The 8,054-nt window shown below is 45.5% G+C and overlaps 1 long non-coding RNA gene across 1 annotated transcript; it reads left to right on the top strand.

The window, feature by feature from the left end:
- Positions 1-3,922: 3,922 nt before the first annotated feature.
- LOC123381643 lies at positions 3,923-7,373 on the top strand. The gene is made up of 3 exons (XR_006588917.1): positions 3,923-4,444; positions 5,073-5,191; positions 6,078-7,373. It is a non-coding gene; the product is annotated as an uncharacterized LOC123381643 (long non-coding RNA).
- The last annotated feature ends 681 nt before the right edge of the window (positions 7,374-8,054 follow it).

Genomic DNA, 8,054 nt, shown 5'->3' with positions numbered 1-8,054 from the left:
CTGGGTGGTTCAGTCCGTTAAGCGTCAAACTTTGGCTCAGGTCACGATCTCATGGTTCGAGTTCGAGCCCCACGTCAGACTCTCTGCTGTCAGCAGGGAACCCACTTGAGATCCTCTGTGCCTCTCTCCCTGCCCTTCCCTCACTTGCAAGCAAGTGTGCTTGCGTGCTCTCTCTCTCAAAAATAATAAATAGTTAAAAGAAAGAAAGAAAAGGAAAAAAAAGAATAACTCCGGTTAGGTCACCCCCCTTGTTTGTAAACTTCCCCTGACTCCCTTCTGGACCCAAGCTTCCCAGAAGGTAAAGAACAGCCTCCTTGGCTTGGCATAAAATCCAACCCCAGTTTATCTGTCCATCTCTGTTTCTGCCCAACACACCGTCCGTTCCAGAACCCTAACTTCTCACCATTGTTAAGCTGTTGTTTCTGAGTTCCATGCCCGTTCCATGCTGTTCCCTCCATGCGTAGCATTTCCTCTCTGCCTCTACTCCTCCATTCTCCTTTTGGCAAAATCTTACTCATCTTTCAAGTCTGGGCTCAAATGTGTCCTCCTCTCCGAAGCCTTCCAAAATATGCACTCTGTGGGGCGCCTGGCCAGCTCGGTTGGTGGAGCACATGACCCTTAATCTCATGGTCATGAGTTCAAGCCCCATACTGGGCCTAGAGCATACTTAAAATAAATAAATAAATAAATAAATAAATAAATAAATAAATAATAAAGATGAGCCCTCTTCCCATTCTGCCCACTGCAGCCTTTACCATATAGTTACTCTGCTCATCTCTCTCTTCCACTTGACTATAGGACCCTGAGGACTGTATCTTCTTCATTTTTATAGGCCAAGCATCTATTATGGAGTCCGGTATATTCTAGGCCCTCTCTAAATATCCATTGAAGAAATGAGTAAATGAATGAATGAAGAATTTTCCCTATTTATCCTCACCTGTTGCTCAGAAATCGTGGAGATCCCTAGAATCCATTGGGATTTCTAGACACCCCCATGTTAAATTCCAGATATTTACCCGTGCTAATTACAGATCTAATACTGTATGATGCTATACATCGTAGAGTTTCATATGCTTCATGGAGGTACTTAGAACCATTTAAGTTTAGAGCTAGACAGGGGCACCAGGGTGGATCAGTTGGTTAAGCATCCCACTTCGGCTCAGGTCCTAATCTCATGGTTCCTGGGTTCAAGCCCCACGTTGGGCTCTGTGCTGACAGCTTGGAGCCTGGAGCCTGCTTTGGATTCTGTGTTACCTCTTTCTCTGTCCCTCTCCTGCTCACGCTCTGTCTCTCTCTCCCAAAAATAAATAAACATTAAACAATTTAAATTTGGAGCTAGATGAAGGTAAGATCAGATAACCCTCTTTAGAGAGAAAGAAGTATGCTGGACAGAAAGAAGTTACATTAGAAACCTATGCTGTTAGAGTTTCTGCAACTTATCTCATGTTCGTTTTTTCACTTGGCTGTGCTTGGGGAGAAGATTGACTATGTGAATATGCACAAAAAAATAAAACAGAAAGCAAAAAATATATGGAAAATAATCGTGCTGGATAATAAATAAACACAAATTAACTTTCATTTCTATCATTTTACCCCTGCTAAATTAAAAAAAATGAGGGGCACCTGGGTGGCTCAGTCGGTTCAGCATCCAACTCTTGGTTTCGGCTTAGGTTAAGATCTCACGGTTCATGAGATCGAGCCCCAAGTCGTGCTGTGCACTGACAGTGTAGAGCCTGCTTGGGATTCTCCCTCTCTCTCTCTCTCTCTGCCCATCCCCGGCTTGTGCTTTCTCTCTCCCTCTCTCTCTCTCAAAATAAATAAGTAAACTTTAAAAAAAATGATCCAGTCCAAGGCTGTAGCAAAATTAGATCCTTAAATACTTCTAAAGGCGTTGTAAATTGGTACAGCTTTTATGGAAAGTAATAAGAAAATGCAGAGCAAGAATTATAATGTTCACACTGTTTTTGATTCTGTATCTAAAGTACTAGGAATTAATTCTGTGAAACATCTTAGCACGACTAAATAGGAAAGTGTTTACTGCAGCACTACCTTGCGAGGACAACCCCCGTATCCCACAAGATGGGGCGGCGTGTGAGAGCATGAGAAACTTTGCTGCCATCAGGCATCGTAATTACGCAGCCTACATATAAATGTGGAAAATATACAATACAAACTGGATGTGGTAGAAATCAAAATATCAAAATACTATGTGCATCATGATGGCACCTCTACAAAAACATTCTTACAGAAAGGCACTGGCAGGCAATTTTTAAAGAGTCGGGATAGGTGAGGATTATGATGTTTCTATTTTTATCAACTTTTTTTTTTAATGTTGCTCTGGCATATGTTCACTAATAAGAAACAGGTGGAAAGTAAGCACACTCGCCAGTGGGAATTGGAAGGGTACGAAGGGACTGAGGAAAGCAGGTGAATCGTATATGTTTTTGCCCCGAGCGTCCCTTACCCAGGAGCAGTGGGAACGCAGAGGGAGGCCAGAAGTGTGTCCTCTCCGGGAAATCTGTTTAATTTGCAGCGACTAGAGTATGAGGGGAAATTTGCTGAAGAAATCTCGCTTGATTTTGTTGAGAAGAGAGAGTATCATTTGATCAGCTGCCTTAATGCCTCAGCGAGAATGCTGCCTTTCTTGGATCTCTGCTGTCCTTTCATTGTGTGAACTGTTTATCGAGAGACCGTGGAGTGCCAGGCACTGATCTTTTGAAACTTTACATATTCATGTTGCTGGGTCCCCATCACAATCCGGCACTGTGCCTCCCATAATACTTTCTGCATTTCACAAGGGCAGATTGGGGACGCGCCTGTGTGCAAAATCCCTTTCTGTTGAGTTACACCACAGACCAGACTGATCCATTGACAAGTAAGCATTCTTGTTACCCAAAGACGGCTGGATAGGAGCCAAACCACTTGTCTGCCTGCTTCCGGCCCAGGACTCTTTAGGCACTTTGCATATATCATCTCATTAAATCATAGCATGAGCTGGATATATAGCATAGCCCCCATTTCAGCTCCAAAGCTTGAATAGCAGGGTCACAGGTAACCAAGGTGTTCCTAGGCTAAGCTCGAAGCTTCCATGGGGCGCCTGGGGGGCTCAGTAGGTTAAGCGTCTGACTTGGGCTCTGGTCATGATCTCGCTGTTCATGAGTTCGAGCCCCTTGTCGGGCTCTGTTCTGCTTTGGATTCTGTGTCTCCCTCTCTCTCTGCCCTTCCCCCACTTGTGCGTGCGCTCTCTCTCTCTCTCTCTCTCTCTTTATCTCTCTCAAAAATAAACAAAAATAATTAAAAGAAAAAGGAACTTCTTTGCATCTCAGCTACCTTGCAATTACTCTCAACGGAGGAGAGATTGGCATGTGGGGTAGAGCCCTTCCAGAACTTTCTGACAGATTGTAAGACATTCCATATTCCTGGCTCTGCTCACTAAAGGCCAGGAGCATCACCACCCAGTATTGTGACAACCACAAATACCCGCCTACTTCCAAACACTCTCTGGGGTGGGAGGGTGCACCTCCACTTGAGAAACATTAAGAGAGTCATATTCATTCCACCAATAAATGTTTATCAAGTGCCTTCTCTGTGCCAGGCACTCTGCTGGCGTGAGAGGCATTTAGTGGGGAAGAATGACATTTAAAGCAGTGCCATAAAATGCGATAAATGTGACAACGGACCAACGTGCTGTGAGCACAGACAGGAAAACGCATCTAACTGCCTAGAGCATCCAGGCCAAGCTTAGTGACCTGCCGTTAAGAAGTGACTCCAAGGAGAGTTCCAGATTTGCTGTTCAAAGACCTCCATTCAGATGTTCAATCCGAATCTTAATTATTATTTCGCTTCAGGCTCCTTGCTTATCCCCACTAAGAATTAATTTCTTCCTATGAAAAATGGGAACCATAACAATATCTGCCCCCCCCCCCCCACCTCACAGAGTCAGTTCAGGAGAAAGCACTGCGGTGTGCTGTGTACATTGAGTGATGTAGCAGGGATTCAGGTTTGAGCCTAATTTGTGTTCTCAGCTGGGAATCAGGCATGCCTGGAAAGGTCCAGTGACCTGGTGGGTCAGGCAGCCTACTGGCATCTATTTTTGAGAAGTTGGCTTTCCTGGAATCTCATCTGAGCCCTGTGGAGAGAGCTGGTTTACAGAGGTTGGGGACACTCTTGTCATAAGGGGCTCTATGAGGTGCAAGTGCCCAAGCAATGTTCCTCTAGTACCTAGATAACAGAGAGGCTCAGAGCGGGGGGGGGCAGGACGCCGTCTCTCTCTGCACCCTAAACAGCCTGCTTAGCTCTGTGAGGACTGCTGGGACCCCGGTTCTGCTGTGGCCCATAATACATATGGCAGGTAACACTGGCAGCAGTAACAGAGAGGAAGGAGATGCCCACCTTTGAGTGACTTTGCAGGCAGGAAACATCAACCCCAAGAGCCTGGAGACAGGTAAACACACCTGACATAGCCCCCGTGTACTCTCCAAATGCTCACCGAGATTAGCTGCCAGGAGAGGGTATTAGCCAATGCAATTGTGATTCATTACTGTTAATGTGGCCCCATTTCTATCCACAGGCTAGAGAACTTGGGTTACTGTTCTTGACTATAGTAATAACACACGTCTCCCTGGCAGCAGGAGAGACGGGGGCTGTCCCAGCATCGTTGCCTGCCTCCCCAGGCCCTAGGGTAGCCATGACAGGAAGCGGTGAGACAGAAGCCCACTGCCATGGAAACCTGGGTTTGGAACTACCCCTCTTCTCAGTGGGTAGCATGCAGAAGGGAACAGTTTCCCTCAAAACCACCTCATGCTTTGTAAAAGCACAATGGCTCCGGGGCGCTGAAAGTGGTCATGTCTGGAAATTAGTCTGTGACTCTTCAAATTTCATAGTTTTGTGAGCCCGGTGACTCCTGGATAGCTCAGGATGCTAATGGGCGGTGGGTGTGGGCTTTCATCTCCTTCTGGGCTCTTCCCAGATGTTGTAAGAGCTAATACATGGTAAATGAGCTTTCAAGCTGATTAAGCGACTGAAAAACCCCTGCTTTACTTACTGTGAACTTGCTTTTCCTATTATGGCAGTCTGTTATTTTCCCAAGATGGCGACTACAGTGTCTCCCATCCTGTCTGTTCATACGGTGTGACCTTGACATTTCTCTCACGGAATGGTGGGGGCCTGTGCCCCCGTCTCTTGAGTCTGGGTGAGTCTTTGGAAATGTTTTGAATATAGAGTATGGTAAATGTAGAGCCTTCTTGGCACACCAGCTCTTGGAACCCAGCCCTTATGCTCTAAAGCAGCCTATGGAGAGTCCCTCATGGAGAGAAACCAAAGCTCCCAGCCCCCGGTCCAGTTGAGCTTCCAGACAATGGCCAGCACTGATTAGCCAGCCACGTGAGGGGAGCATCCAGGAAGTGAATCCTCCAGATTTTTTTGCGGTCATTTCTTCATGTTGCTGACATACTGTTGTGTCTGTATCCTGGGTGCTCACCATAAGGTCCACCTTGGGTCCGCGCGATTTTGTTTTATTGCAAAACAGGACTATTTGCTTTCTGAATCATACTGGTTGAAGCTTCAGAATTTGTCTCACCATAAAAGATTCCATTTGGTTCATTAACGGTGGCCCTTCTCGGGTGGGGGCGGGGGTGGGAATCACAGAACTTGAGAAACGGAATATGATGCCCATATTCCGAACACCTTTCTAAACTTACCAAAGACTTAAAGAGTTGGGCGTTTCTCTCAAAGTACTGCAGCCTAGGACTACAGAACGATTCCTTGTGTTGGCCTGATGTGCTGTATCAGGTGAGACAGACAGAGCAGGTGGGATGTTTTATTTATCATCCGAGTCGGCTTCTCTTTCCACCTCATTTAACGTGACCCTTAGAAAGATAGGTCCTTGTCTTGCGCTCACTTAAAACAAAGACTCCTCTCAATGATTTCCCCAGTTTTAAGTTTGTGAAGTAGGAAAAAAAAATAATAATAAAGGAAGGTCTGCTGTTACATTAATTTCACTTATTCTCACCTCGTTTCAAAACCACATTATTCTTCCTGCTGCATTTCCACCAGCCATTTTCTTCTACAACCTCTAGGTTTCCTGCCGAGAGAGGACAATGGGCAAGTTAAGTGAGAGAGCTGATTTACAAGGCTTTTCTCCTTTTGCTCTAATTTACAGGAAAATCGTCCTTGCGTGGAAAGACAAGGTAAAGCCCCACAACACTGAGGGAATTGTCATGACAGGGGAGAAATGGATAAATGGGATATATTTTATATTAGTAACACCCAATATATCTGATGATAATAGTTCACTTGTTTCTTGGATATTAGTGAAAATACCTTTTTTTTCCAACGGAAAGAATATTTGTCTTTATTTCACACGATACTTGCCTCTAATTCTTTTGTAAGTATTAATTTGTATCTGTTGCAGCGAGGATTATGTTCAACTGCATAAAATAGAAAACCCAAATAAAAGAGGTTTAAGACCACAAAGTTCTATTCTTTCATGTGAAAGCCGTCCAGAAATGAGCAGTCCAGGGCTAGTAGGCCAGCACTACAAAGACTCAGGCCCTCTTCTATCTTTCTGCTTTACCATTCTTAGCACGTACCTTCCATCCCCACGCTGGCTGCTGGGGCTCCGGCATCTTGTCGGGAATCCTGGCGACTGGAAGAGAGGGAAGGGGAAAGTAAAACCCGAGCAGCATCCAGTTGAGTCCCTTTAAGAGACGCCTTTGGGAATTCCACACATCAGTCTGTCTAGAACTCAAAGACGAGAACACAGTCACATGACCACCCTTAGCTGCAGCTGGGGAAACATTAGCTCCACAGCTTATAAAGGTCCCTCCCTTCTCCACTTCCCTCCGTACTTCCCATCTACCCCAAATGATCTGAGACCCACCTATAGCTTTCTTCTGTGGTTCTGGTTCCACGAGCAAGCAGAGTGTTTTACTAGAATTGTAAGCTCCATGGGGTAATGACCACATCATTTATACCGCACGCTTCACAGTTCCTGATGTGAGGCCAGAATACACTGCCATACCCCCAAATTTCAGAAGTTCTATTTCTCCTTAAAGGAGGAGAATGGATTTGGGGTACATCACCAGCAATCAGATACAATATCATTAAAGTGTGACGACTCATTCGTCATCTATATTTTAATATCATACAATTGAATAAGTATTTTTGGAACGCCCCCTCTGTTCCAGCTCCAGATCAAGAACAACGAAGAGTGTGGTCAAAGTGTGTCACAATGGGGCTCCTAGGTGGCTCAGCCAGTTGAGCATCCGACTCCCGATTTCGGCGCAGCTCGTGATCACGCGGGATTGAGCTTCACGCCAGGCTCTGTGCTGAGTGTGGAACCTGCTCGAGATTCTCTCTCTCTCCCCCCCCTCCCCAGCTTGTGTACACACACACACACACACACTCTCTCTCTCTAAAAATAAAATTTTAAAAAATTTTTGAAGCACGTCACATAATAATTAATTACCCTCAAGGAGCTTGCAATTTCGGTAAAGAACTCGTGAGACACAGAACAATGGATGAGACCTGTAATCAGGTCTTATATCATATAGTACATATAATATGTGTTGGAGAAGGAGGGGATTTCTTTTTCTGGTTTAAGTTTATTTATTCATTTTGAGAGAGACAGAGAGAGCGCATGCAAGGAGGGGAGGGGCAGAGAGAGAGAGGGAGAGAGAGAGAGAATCCCAAGCAGGCTCTGTGCTGACAGCACGGAGCTGGACGTGGGGCTCAATCTCACGAACCATGAGATCATGACCTGAGCCGAGGCCAAGAGTCAGACGCTTAACAAACTGAGCCACCTAAGCACCCCGGGAGGGATTTCTGGCAGCAGTGAAACCAATGTTTTTCTGAAGGAGACAGAACCTGCAATGGGAATTGAATATGGTGGACACGGGTGATGGTTCATTTTGTGTGTCCGCTTGACTGGACCACAAGATGCCCGGGTGCTTGGTTAAACATTATTTTGAGTGTGTCTTTGACAGTGTTTCTACTGATGGAGCATTTGAGTAAAGCAGAGTGTCCTCCCCAGTGGGCCCCATCCAATCCTATGG

The sequence above is a fragment of the Felis catus genome, chromosome D4 (assembly GCF_018350175.1).
Source record: "Felis catus isolate Fca126 chromosome D4, F.catus_Fca126_mat1.0, whole genome shotgun sequence".
NCBI classification, from domain to species: Eukaryota; Metazoa; Chordata; class Mammalia; order Carnivora; family Felidae; genus Felis; species Felis catus.
This window is presented reverse-complemented; position numbering and strand designations above follow the sequence as displayed.